This window comes from Gekko japonicus, unplaced genomic scaffold (assembly GCF_001447785.1).
Source record: "Gekko japonicus isolate JY-2015 unplaced genomic scaffold, Gekko_japonicus_V1.1 scaffold28, whole genome shotgun sequence".
In the NCBI taxonomy this organism is placed as follows: domain Eukaryota; kingdom Metazoa; phylum Chordata; class Lepidosauria; order Squamata; family Gekkonidae; genus Gekko; species Gekko japonicus.
This window is the reverse complement of record NW_015177010.1, coordinates 820731-834431: the sequence shown is the minus strand read 5'-3', so window position 1 is coordinate 834431 and position 13701 is coordinate 820731. Positions and strand designations below refer to the sequence as shown.

General features: G+C 45.8%; 1 protein-coding gene across 1 annotated transcript in view; it reads left to right on the top strand.

Moving 5' to 3' along the window:
- BTBD11 (BTB (POZ) domain containing 11) overlaps positions 1–13701 on the top strand; it is a 371102-nt gene that overhangs the window by 194858 nt on the left and 162543 nt on the right.

Here is a 13701-nt window from a genome sequence, read left to right as displayed (position 1 = left end):
GATCTCCGACGGTTGCGGTGAGAAGTGTGCCTTCAACTTTTTAGTCAGCTCTTTGAACGGCACTGTTCCGATGTCCACTGGTGCTACCAGGGATCTGGCGACATCGAACACGCTCTTGCCACAAGAGCTCAGGAGGGTGGCTCGCTTCTTCTCCTCCGTGGTGATGTCGTTCGCTTCAAGGTGGAACCCGAACCTCAGCAGGTAGGCGTCCCAGTCCTCGGTCGCTGGTTCGAATGCCTCGAACTTCGGGCTATTGGCCATAGCTGCGATCGCTGCCACCGGTGCTGGTGGTGCCTGTCGCTGCTCTGCCACGGCGAGCTGCTGCTCTTGGTTGTCCGTCGTTGGTTCGGGACCAGCGGGGCTGCCTACCCGCTCCTGGATCCCATCCTCGTCGCCAATTGTTAAGTCTGCACTTAACAAAGTAGTCAGAGAGTGATTTCAGAAAACTCAGGTTTATTCAGCTCTTCAATCGACTTCTTCTGACACGGTACAACTCTTGATAGCCCGAACATTTGTCATCTGACAACTTCAATCTGACATAGCACTTCATTTCAGCTAGTTCGGTATTTAAACACTCCGGGCTAATGTAGCCACACCTACTGTACAATAAACCAACCTATCAGGTTGTGTGCATGAACGACCAATCATAAGCGGTCCCGCTTACAAACATTCAAATCTGATTGGCCACAATACTTTTCAGCGCGAATCCCTGCCGAAGCTTGAAGCTTTGCATGGCTTCTCTATGGGAGGATTTACATACCTCCTAATGCATTCAGGGCAGCATCTGAATACATTACAGGACACAGAGAAACACACACAGAAGAACAGAGAGAGAAACACACACACAGAGGGACAGACAGACAGAGACACACACATACAGAGGGGCAGAGAGAGAGACACACACACACACAGAGGGACAGGGGCAGAGACAGAGGAGCAGAGAGACAGAGACACACACACACACAGGGACAGAGAGAGAGACACAGAGGGACAGAGACACATACACACACACACAGACAGAGAGAGAGACACAAACAGAGAGAGAGACAGAAACACAGAGGACCAGAGGGGCAGAGACAGACACGAACAGTGGGGGAAAGAGAGACACCCACAGAGGAGCAGAGATAGACACAAAAACAGACACACACACACAGAGGGGCAGAGAGAGAGATGGAGGAACATAGAGACAGAGACACACACACTCCCCACCCAAAGGAAGCCTCCCCCACCGGAGCGTCCAGCCTTTGCCCACCCCCACCCGATCAAGCCCCCGCCACCACTACCCTGCTTCGGTGGGTGAGCGAAGGAAGGTACAGGGAAGGTACGCTCCTTCAAAGGCCTTCCCCCAGCCTGCCCGCCCACTTTGGCGGGTGAGTGGGGGAAGGTACAGGGAGGCATTTAAATGCCTCCCCAATCCTTGAAAGACCTTCCCTGGCCTGCCCGCTTAGGCGGGCGAGTGGGGGGGGGCTTGCTGGGCTCCTTCCTGCCGGAGCGCTGCTCCAGTGCGCTCCAGCAGGAAATGACCCCTGTCTACAGACATGTAGGCATATCTTTATTGGGGGATCTCAATGTTATGCTTGTGTAGAGCTTAGTCAGTGTCCCAAGCTATCCAGAGCCTGAGTTTAGGATTGCTCCTAGAATGCAGAACCACAACTAGGAAGTTGAACTGGAATGCAAACTTGCTTGGCTGTAAAGTTCTGTAGGGTGTGGTGCTTACAGTGGTAAGCTTGCCATGGAACTCACGGGGTAACTTTGGCCATTCACCCTGTCTCAGTCTAACCCTGTCTCACAGTGTTATGAGGTTAAAATGGAGGACGGAAGAACTTTGTATGCCACACTGAGCACCTTGTAGTAAAGTGAGATAAAAATATACTAAGTAAATATAAATCATGTGTATATCTCAAGATAATATTTTCCTGGAATCTCCGGAGAATAGTATTCAATTGATGCTTTTTTTTTAAAAAAAAAGAGGAAGCAGTGCTGATTAGATAACTTGGCTTTCTTATTGAGGAGCTGTGAGCTGTGCTCCCCCAGGACTAAATAAATATAAATAATATCTAATATCTGGATCCACTGCTCAGTATAATGTCATCCTGCAGCCCCTGGAAAGCAGAATTCAATTGAATATTTTTTAACAGAGAAAGTGGTGCAGATTGGATATACTGGGGGAGGGGGGGGAAATATAATATGAAGTTTATTGGACTGCTTATCACAAATCCCATGAATAGGGATTTGATCCAGTGAGCAGTCCGAAAGGGGACAAAGCTTGATTTGGTGATGAAATCTGATTACATTTGATTTTGCAATCATCCTAATAACAGCCCAAGAACTGTATTGGCAATTCTTCCCATTTGCGTCTTTGTCCGTGTAGATTTTCCTTCATCCCTATGCAGGACAGTAAAAATACAGCATTCTAGTGAATGTGTCCCTTTAGCTAAGCATGTGCACACATATAAGTAGGAGAATTTTCGGTTCATCTAGCAGCTACAGTTGCCAACAACCTGGAGGGAAAAAATGTCCTGTAACCTTTAAAAGAGGCCTAATGTGTGGAAATGGGCAGCTGACGCTTTGCATGGCATGGAGGTAATTAGCATCACCTAGTACATAACATCCCTTTAAGGTAAAGGTAAAGGTTCTCTTGCTCGAAAGCCAGTCGAATCCGACTCTAGAGTTGCGGTGCTCATCTCCGTTTCAAAGCTGAAGAGCCAGCGCTGTCCGAAGACGTTTCCGTGGTCATGTGGCCGGCGTGACTAAACGCGAAGGCGCACGGAAGGCTGTTACCTTCCCACTGAACTGGTACTTATTTATCTACTTGCAATGTCTTGTTTTCAAACTGCTAGGTTGGTAGGAGCTGGAACTAGAGATGGGAGCTCACTCCGTCATGAGGCACAGTTGGGTCTCGAACTGCTGAACTACCGACCTTCCACAGCCTGCAGTTCAGCATCTTAACCTGTGGTAAAGGGATAGGACACTTTTCCTCCAGGCTGTTGGCAACCCCTACTGGAAGCATTTGGGGCTATTACAAGGAAGATGGTCTATCTGGGGTTATGTGGAAAATCCTGTCGTTATTAATGGATATCTCCACATAGTAGTATCATCATCTATAAATCTGTTTCTCAAGCGTGGGCCAATCTACGGACATCTAAATCTGTGGATTGGGCCTGTACTGTCAGGAATGAGATTTTTTTCCAAACTTGAGGGACCCTACACACCTGTTTTCTCTGTCAACACCCGGGAGGTGTGTTGGTGACAGTGGGCCTGGCGGCAAGGCAGGGAGCTGTGCTGGGACACATGGTGGATGCTGGGAGGCCAGGATTCATGCTGCACCCAACAGCAGCTAAGAGTCTTGGCAGGCTGGCTAGTAGCCAGGGAGATACCGAAGAGGCTAGTCAAGCAGCTGGCAGAGCCACCAAGGTAGCAAAGCTGGTTGGGGAAGGGAGGTGAGCCACCACTGCAGAAGAGACTGGGTGAGTGGCCAGGCGAGCATAAAGAAAGGGAGTGATGGGGGCAGAAAGAGAGAGAAAGGGAGCAATGGGGTGGGGAGCAGAAAGAGAAAGAGTACCTGGGCAGAAAGAGTGATGGAGTGGGGGGACGAAAGTGATGGTGGAATAGAAAGAGAGAAAGAAAGAGGTGGGATGGGGCAGTAAGAAAAAGAGTGATGAAATGGGACAGAGAGAGAGAGAGAGAAAGAAAGACTGACGGGTAGGAGGCAGAAAGAGAGGAGGAGTTACAGTAGATGGACAGAAAGTGAGAGAGGGTGGGGGGAGTGAAAGAGAGAGACACTGAGATAAATGGGGGGAGAAGGGAAGAATCAAAGGGGGGGAGTGCAATGGCTCCTCCCACAAGTTTCTTGCGGGTCCCTACTTGTATATTCTAATAGTGAAGCTGGCCATATCTGAGGACACTTAAATGCAGAGGTTGGACCCATGAACGGATCTTTCTACTGACCCAAAACATGCCCCAGGTTTCCAGAACAATATGGGGAGAAATTCACCGGATGGTTAAAAAAGACCAAAATGATAAAAAGAGTTCCTGTAGTTATAAGAAATGGATGCCCTCAATGGCTGTTGCTACCACAACCGGCTTTGTTTTTATCAGTAAACGCTATGGTGCTTTCCAGAGCTGTTTTGGCTAGGGTTGCCAGTTCTGGTTTGTGAAATTCCTGGAGATTAGGGTGTGTGTGTGAAGTCTTTTGGCGGGCAGGGTTTAGAGAAGGAAAGAGGAAATAGAAAGGGAAAGGGGGTACAGGGGGGAATGAGGTATCCCCAGCAAGTCCCCACAGGTTCCCCACTGTTCAGCTGGATCCAGGCTGGCACTGTTCAACTTGAGCCATGGTTCTCCCAGGAAGAGGCTCGCGGGGTGAAGAAAAGAGGGAAAGCTGAAGATTGGGGTGGGGGGGAGATAAAGGTAGGTTAGCTGGTGGGTGGGAAGGTGAGAAGGAAGCAGAAAAAGGGGAGAAGTATGAAGGCCTCCAGGGAAAGGAAAGAGTAAATAGTAGGGGAGGGAAGAATGAGATGCCCCCACAAGTCCTTGTTGGTCCCCTGCTTGTAGTCTCAGCTGCACAGATTTCTCAGGATATAGTTGGAGGCACTTTTTCAGTTTACTCCATTGCAGGAATTAGGATGGCTGTGGAAGCAGCAGTTCATACAAATGGCGTGACCAGTATCCTGGTGGCCGCTACATGAATGAATCAGTCTCCAGTTTTCATTATATTTAAATCTTGTTTCCCCTTTTCAGCAAAAAAAAAAAATTATCTGCTCATGATCTCTTTTACCCCATGTGTTCTCTCTGTATTTTAACCTGGCAGGTTCAAATTGGAAGCTCACTGGGTGACCTTGGGCTAATCACTCTGTCTTAGACTAACCTACCTCACAAGGTTGTTGTTGTGAGAATAAAATGAAGGAGGGGAGAATGATGATGTAAACCACTTTGTGTCTCCATTGGGGAGAACAGTGGGGAATAAACAAACTAATAAACAATGTACATGTCATGTGTCTTTTAAGTATACTACCATACATGTCCACACATAAGCTTTACTTCGTCTGAGAGAAATTTTCTCCAATACTTGTGCAAAGAAATAGGTGAAAAATGTCATTGAACTCCATGTGAATTGGGTAGCTTTTCTATTGAAGTGCAACTTTCCACACATCATCCACTTATAGATTCTTGGTCAGAAGAAGACGTTGTCGAAACGGCATCACATTCCGGAGACCACCGTCCCGCCGTCTTTCTTATCTTCTATAACTGGATTTACAATTTGAGTGTATTAGTATCATTTTTGTAATGTTCATATTTATAATATTATTGTCATTGTTAAAGAAACATTGAGTGCACTTTACACAGTTCCTGTGGCTCTATCTTTTCATGTCTATGGACTGTGACCATATTTGTCTTTGTACCCTTCTAGCACTAGCCAGTTTGTTATAGTGGTTTGGAGTGCAGACTCTAATCTGGGAGAAACATCCATGAAGTTCTTTCCTTTTATTCTTTTTTGGCGGGTAGGTTTTGACGCCACATGCTTGTATTGTTTATTCATTCTGCCCCCCCCCCTCCCCTATAGCTCCCGGTGTTTTTTCTTTTTTAAACAATGTTATGATGTTATAACATCACTGCATGTGTGCAAAAAAAGGGAGGTTCCATTGCTGATGAAGTACATGACATGGCCACACAACCCCCTTTCAAAGGAAGTGTGGAACACGTGGGGAGGGCTGGGTCTGAATTCAAGAAAAAAATATCCCCTAAAATAAATGCCCTTTTGTGAAAGGCCGGCCACAAAGTCAGCGCATCAGCTGTGGATTTAACTCTGCAGTAAACAGCAGCACCACTGAGGTGCGGGAAAAGTCTGCTTTTAGTTTTAAGGCAGATAAAACCTTGGATTTGTCACCCTTGGCTGCATCTCATTAACAGCCTTCTTAATATTTCCTGCAATTTTTTATTTGCTCTAGTTATCAATATTTCTTTGAGTTTTGATCACTGAACAATTCTTTTTTGCAAAAGAAAAAAAATGACAAAAAAGCTATTAGCAAGAATGGATGAGCTTTTCTTTGACAGAAACAGTGATAAAACAGCATGGCAGAGTTTAAACAATAGCAGATGACTATGATAGATTCTCTGGCGGGGGATACAAAGAAGTGCCATTATGGATCTCTCACTAAGTCACTGGGAATTACTTCAGAAGAAGCACTGTCATTTCCACCATTATGGATGTTTACCAATCCACCATGAAAAGTGGAATTCATTGTTAGAAGTTGTGATGGTCACTAGTTCAGGTAGCTTTAACAAATTCATGGCTCAATGAAAACCAACAAGGGGGAAAGGTTTGGCTACTGTGCTTGGGGACATCTGGCTGGCCATTGTGTGAAGCAGGAACTGGCAGAGACTGAGCAAGAGAGAGATCTTGGAGTTGTAGTGGATAACTCACTGAAAATGTCGAGACAGTGTGTGACTGCAATAAAGAAGGCCAATGCTATGCTGGGGATTATTAGGAAGGGTATTGAAAACAGATCAGCCAATATAATAATGCCCCTATATAAATCAATGGTGAGACCTCATTTGGAATACTGTGTGCAGTTCTGGGCACCACACCTTAAAAAGGATATTATAGCTTTGGAAAAAGTGCAGAAAAGGGCAACTCGAATGATAAAAGGGTTGGAACACTTTCCCTATGAGGAAAGGTTAAAGCGCTTAGGGCTCTTTAGCTTGGAGAAACGACGACTGAGGGGTGACATGATCGAGGTTTATAAGATTATGCATGGGAAAGAGCAGGTAAAGAAAGAGGTACTTTTCTCCCTTTCTCACAATACAAGAACTCGTGGGCACTCCATGAAACTGCAGAGCGGTCGGGTTAGAACGGATAAAAGGAAGTACTTCTTCACCCAAAGAGTGATTAACACATGGAATTCACTGCCACAGGAAGTGGTGGGTGCTACAAGCATGGACGGCTTCAAAAGGGAATTAGATAAGCATATGGAGCAGAGGTCCATCAGTGGCTATTAGCCACAAGGTATAGCTAGGGGCTCTGGGGCAAGTGATGCTCTGTCTTCTTGGTGCTTGGGGGGGGGTCAACAGTGGGAGGGCTTCTAATGTCCTGGCCCCACTGCTGGACCTCCTGATGGCACTGGTATTTCTGGCCACTGTGTGACACAGAGTGTTGGACTGGATGGGCCTTTGGCCTGATCCAACATTGGCGTCTCTTATGTTCTTATGTTCTTAGGATAGTGTACTAGACTGATCCAGCAGGGCTCTTTTTATGTTCAAGCACAGGACTGGAGGTGGATGAATCAAACTGCAAATTATTTAGAAAAGCGTTTCCCCCCCCCCCTTACTTTTTATTGTGCCGTCATCTGCAAGTTACTCAGGAGCTTTGCAGAGAACATGGTTTTCCTGCAAAGTTATCCCTACTCTTTCCAGATGGCACCACATAAGGAAGTATTGCTATTGCTGGAAGATAAGTTCCATGGCACTAACTGCATTTTTCAGGAACCAGTACTCCTTGGCCCACCAAGGACAGCTACTGTGGACATCAGAAATCCTTTGCCTGCCCATCTTTGCCACTTCAAAAGCTGAAATGGTGTAGTGTTTGGACTACATCTGGGGAGACCTGTGTTCAAATCCTCCCTCAGCCACCAAGTTCATTGGGTTGGTTACTTTCTCTCTCAGTCTTACTTACCATGAAGGGTTCTTCTAGGGTTGCAGTGAGCCCACTAGAGGTGGGAGATCTCGTGCCCCCTGTGGGCTTTGCCCACCAGCACTCCAGTGGCTGTTGGAAGAATGGAAAAAAAAATCACCATCAACAATGGCATAGTTACTTCTAAGAAAACCCAGAAGTGACTGCACACCTATCTAGGAATCAATGCGAAAACCATAAAGTTTCCAATTCCTAGAGGGGTATGACATTGTGCTGTCACCAACAACCACCCTCATGTCAATGCCCCATCCAGTCTCCCACTGGTTGCCAGGCCGGGCCTGGAAATCCTGGGCTGTGGTATGGGTGAAATGGAGGAGAGGAGGATCCTGTAAGCCATGCTGTGTACCTTGAGGGAAGTGTAGGGGGGAAAACCATAATCTAGAACAGATTGGTTTGAAGAAGAAGAGGAAGAGTTGGTTTTCTACCCCACCCTTTACTACTCAAAGGAGTCTCAGAGCGGCTTACCATCTCCTTCCCTTCCTCTCCCCACAACAGACACCCTGTAAGGAAGGTGGGGCTGAGAGAGCTCTGAGAGAACTGTGACTGATTCATGGTCACCCAGCTGGCTTCATGTGAAGGAGTGGGCTATCAAACCCAGTTCTCCAGATCAAAGTCTGCTGCTTTTAACCACTACACCACAGCTGCCTCTGCCCAATGATCTTCATCTGCTTTTCTGCCATTTTTCTTTTCCTTTTTTCATTATATGTGCATGTTTACCAGTATTTCTGTATCCACCTGGTACAACTGAAAAGACACAACCATCATGCGAAGTAACCCTTTCCCATGTTGGTGACATAAAGATGAGGCTGTTGCTTCCTGTGACTAACACTACAGGAAACTATAAGACATGAAAGCCTTATTGTCACAGGAAAGCAAGTCTTTGGAAATATCACCCCAGTGTGTTTAAGGATTCCTCACCAGATTATTTTCGCATTTATATTTTACTAGGAATAAGGCCCATTTTGGAAATAAATACAATGAGCTTTAGAAAGAGGCTCTGGGTGGGTGCCCTGGCCTTAGGCACTCAGCGTCAATTTGCTGTGGTGACCTCAGCAGGGTATAATGACACAGAGCTTACCCTTTTCTCCAGGGGAATTTATCTCTACCATCTGAAGAGCAGTTGTAATTCTGAGTGATCTCCAGCCCTCCCCTGGAGATTGGCAAAATGGTTCTCCAGGAGGAAATGGCTGATTTGGAAGGTGGACTCTATGGCACTGTACCTGTCTGAGGTCCCACCCCTCCTCAAACCCCACCCTCTCCAGGCTCCACCCCTCAAATATCAAGGAATTTCCCCACCTGGAGTTGGCAACCCTATCTCCTTCCCAGCCAACCATCTCTCCTTCTGACTTCAGTTTTCCATCTCCTCCCTCCTGGATAGCAGTTGTATTTCTAAGTGATCTCCAGCCCTCCCCTGGAAATTGGCAACAATGGTTCCCCAGGAGGAAATGACTGGTTTGGAGGGTGAAGTCTATGGCACTGTACCTGTCTGAGGTCCCACCCCCTCCTCAAACCCCACCCTTTCCAGGCTCCACCCCTCAAATCTCCAGGAATTTCCATACCTGAAGTTGGCAACTTTATCTCCTCCCCTCTCAGCAGCCTCTTCCTAGGCAAAGTTCTGTCTTTCTCGTTAGTGGAGAGCAAAGCAGCTTACTTCATTCTCCTCTTCCACTTTGTGATCTGTACAGCAACCCTGCAAGGTAGGTTAGGCAGAAAGTCTGGGGCTGGTCCAAAATCACTCAGACAGCTTCCATAGGGAGGCTCCTGCTAAACAGGAGCAAGCAGCCAGGGCAGCAGAGTGAGAAAATGCCAGAGGCTCTGGATGGGTGCCCCATGGTATATGGACCAAACAGTTCCTAAAGATTTTCCAAAACACTACTCTGTTGGTAATTCATTTTCTACACTCACAGCGTCCCCTGCCAGAATGCAACACATCCCCAGCACTTTGAATTAGCAACTGAGCTTTACGAGCACTCCAGCTGTCTACAGCTCAATCATTATTGTCATTTGTTGTCACCTGGAGATTGGCAACAATGGTATTCCTCCTCCTCAGACCCCACCCTCAGCAGGCTTCATCTCTAAAGTAACCTGGAAGTTTCCAACCTGGAGTTGGCAACCCTATGTCCTTTCCAGGCAACCATCAGCCTACCTTTATCTGCCTGTCTGTCTTCAGGTTTACATCTCCCCCCTCCCCCCAGCCTCTGCCTAGGGAAAGGGCAGTCTTTCCCTGCAGTGGGAAACAAAGCAGTTGACATCATTCTCCTCTCTCCTGTATGATCCTGTGAGGTATGTTAAGGTTGAAAGTCTGTGAATGGTCCATAACATGATCCTGGGACCTGCACACCATCCTCTGAAGCACTCTCAGGTACATATCTGTGGCAGTAATGAGGTGACTGCTGACACCTTTTCCTATCATTTTTTGCCTTGTGGTATTCTGCTTGTGGTGTGATCTGTCTTTTTTGTGGTGTGGCATGGTTGTGTTATTGGGTTTGTTTCTTTTGAAGGGGAAGTGATGTGTTGTGAGTGAGGACATATTTTACCTCAGAATACACCAGGTCACATATGCAACTGAGAGTTCCAACTGTCTTGCGGGGGGGGGGGAGTTTGAGGTGCGGAGTGGAGTGAAGTCCAATCAGCTTCCTATGCAAATGACCTTGAAATGCTAGCCCAATCAGAGAAGAGTGGCCTAGGCTGCAGTGGGTGGGAGAAAACTCAGGCAACACAGCCAGTAGATAGAGACACCTTGTGATTGACACATCACGGAGTCAACTGATTTTGGAGTGAATGGAATCTTGCAAGACAAAAACGCTTTTATTATATAGGAGAGATTGCAAGAAATTTTATTTTTGTGCTCTGACGAAGGAATTTGCCAAAAGATAGAAGTTGAAAAAGAGATTTTTAAAAATGTTTCCTTATTGTGCATTGCAGATGTTGTTATCCTGCATGGTTTATGGACAAATCTAGAGGTAAGGGCACATTGAAATCTGCCAGGCTGAAATTTGGTATGTCCCTTCCTTTGAGTGTGTCCAGACATTTGGAAGAAAAAGGATAAAGACATACACTGATGCATTTCTTAATTTGCCCAATTGTGAAAGGATTTGTATGAATGTTGTTGGGCTATTGGGCATAAAGAAGTTTATTTTTTTCACCCTTCATAAAACTGGATATAATATACCTCTCTTGAGCACAGCCAGATGTTAAAAAAGGCCACAATCCTCCTTGTCCAGCCAAATTTAACTTTTTTCTTCTTTCATTTCCGCCTGCCTCTAGAGTTGAATAATTTGGAATAAATCTATAGATGCTTCTTTTGCTGTGGAAAATAGTGAAACCAACCTACCTATCTACCTTCCTTCCTTAAATGCCCCATACCTGGAATTTTCTATAATATAGTTAACTGTAGCGGGTCTTGGAGAGAGCTAGTAGCACAATCGTTATGTTAGTTTACAAGCCTCATAACTTTGAATGTCTTTGCAGCTAAGGGAATTCTTAGAGGTAAGTTTTAACGCGAGTCAATTGATAACAGAAGTATAAAAGCATTTACTGCAATTGACATTTGGCCTACAAATGATTCCCTTCTGATCAGAATTGTAATTAGTTTCAGGAGACTCTCCTTGTGTTTTCATTCCATCACCTTCTGCTTTCTGTCACTCACATATGGCACACATATACTGTGAGAGAGGCTCAAAGGGACTGTTTGCACACATGATTGTAGAGTGCGTTCCTTGGGCTCAATTCTTCTGTTTTTCAACCTATAAAAGAGAAAATGGGATGAGAGTGGGAAAGTAGTACAGCAGTATGATTTACCTACTACTTTGGTGTATCACTGAGATTAATTTCTTAATAGTTGTTAATTGCTCTCAGGATGTATAGTGTAGTACTGTGTGAGTTAAGCATTGTTAATAAAGCTTCCTTTATTATTGCAATTCATCTCACTTTATGGCTCTTATTTTCAAGGAAGATATTAACCCCCCCCCTCCACGGTAATATAAAAGGGCCAACGTACTTATCCAGCACAAGCCCTGTACCAATTTAAATTAATGAACTAACAAACTATGATGTTCTTACTGAAATATACAGCTGCTCCCACCTCAAGTTTCCCCCCATCTATAAAGCCTAAGTCATTTAAAAAATGCGTTATTGTAGATAGAGTTGATCAGAGCATTGGATGATGCTAGGGGACAATTTAGGCAGCCCATTGAGAAGGCACCACTGTTAGAGTAGCTGCTTTGCCTTGAGTGAATGTGCTTCTGAGGGGGAAAACAGGAAATCCTGGTGATCTGGGAAGCCATAGGTGGGAAGGAAATGAACAGTGTAGCCCAGCCAAGGTGGGGGGAGGTCAAGGGGTTGGATGGGCCCAGCGCAGAATGTGAGCTGTGGCTGGGTGCAGTTGTGCTCCATTTTCTGTATTGTTTATAGTACACATTGCATTAGATCGATCCAGACAGTTTGTTGTTTGCATTGCTCTCTAAGTCTGCAATCGTGGTCCTATTGCATTGTTTGCTGGTTGCTTTATGCCATCTGTCTGCACTGGTTTGTATCCTGTAATCCACCTTGGGTCCCAGCAAGAAAGATGGACTATAAACAAACAAACAAACAAATAAATATTCATGTAATTTGCTGCATCTGTCACTACTCCCACGTGCACCCATGCTGCAAAGGACACATGATTGTCATTGTCTGTGTAAGAAGTTCCACAGTTGCTTTTGATGGAGCAATTCCTGCTGCTCAAGAGGATGTTCTTACACAGAAAACTGTCTTTTTGGGAGTGGGATAGCATGCAAATTATTATGCAGAATTCTGGCTGGCTGCATAGTTCTCCATCCCATCCCACCTTTGGATCCCAGTCTAGGTTCAAAATGGGTAAGTCTCTGGGATGCTTGAACGACGCTACAGCCATCACTGCTGCTGCTACTTTCTTTTGCTTTCCATAATAAAAGGAGGGGAAGAGCAGTATTGGCCTTGCGTTTATATTATGCCAGTACAATTTCACTTGCCTCTTTACCATATTTGAATGTATGCGTAAAGAGAAGAGAGTATTGTGCTGACTCCTTATCTGGCCTTTTTATATCGCAGCATATTCTGCGCAGACATTCCAGTGCCTTCTTCACTCCACCTCAATCATAATTGCATTCATCTGTGAAAAACCTTCCCCCTGCCTAATTCCCAGGGCTCTGAAGAAATTTCAGAAAGTCTCCCCTTGCTTTTCTCCTTCAGTCTTCAACCATCACATGTATTAATCATAATTTTTCTCTCTCTCCTTTTTCCTGTCCGCAAAGTACCACTCTGGCATTTTTATCTGCTCTGCAAAAATATTTTCAAATGATCATTCATTTGAAGTGCATGTCTCTCTCATTGTTACCCATTCAGAACCTAGGAAAAAAACCCGATCTCTTTCTACAAGACCCTGCAGGCAGTCAGCATTCCAGATGCCCCAACCCCACAAACAGCTCCCCCCCCTCCAACCCCTCCAAACTCCTTTCCGTTCTTTTGTTTGCAGAAGTGTGGAAGGGGGATTCTGTCCTTAAGGAGGAGGTCCTGTGTTCTGTCTGGAGTGGCAGATGTAGGCAGCTTGAGACCTCATATGGCCTCTGCCAGCTACAATATTTTGTGAGATGGATTAATGGTCTGACTCAGCATAAGGCAGTTTCCTTCCCTATGAGGAAAGGCTGAAGAGGCTGGGACTTCTCAGTTTAGGAAAGAGACAACTAAGAGCGGACATGATAGAGCAGAGGTGTCGAACTCATTTGTTACGAGGGCCGGATCTGACATAAATGTCACTTTGTCAGGCTAAAACGTAATGCCAGGTACAGGAGATAGAAACCATAAAAAGGACAGTAGCTGGTAAAGCTCTGAGTTGGTGTATCTTCACTGCAAGGCCCCATGGGCTGGGTGCAGAGGAAAACCCACAGAGGCAGACTGGAGAGGCAGCAGTGCAGTGCTGGGCAGTATCTCCTATGATACTTGACTGCTGCAGATGAGGTTGTTCTGCCGTGCTGAAGCCACAGTGGAGTGGTTCC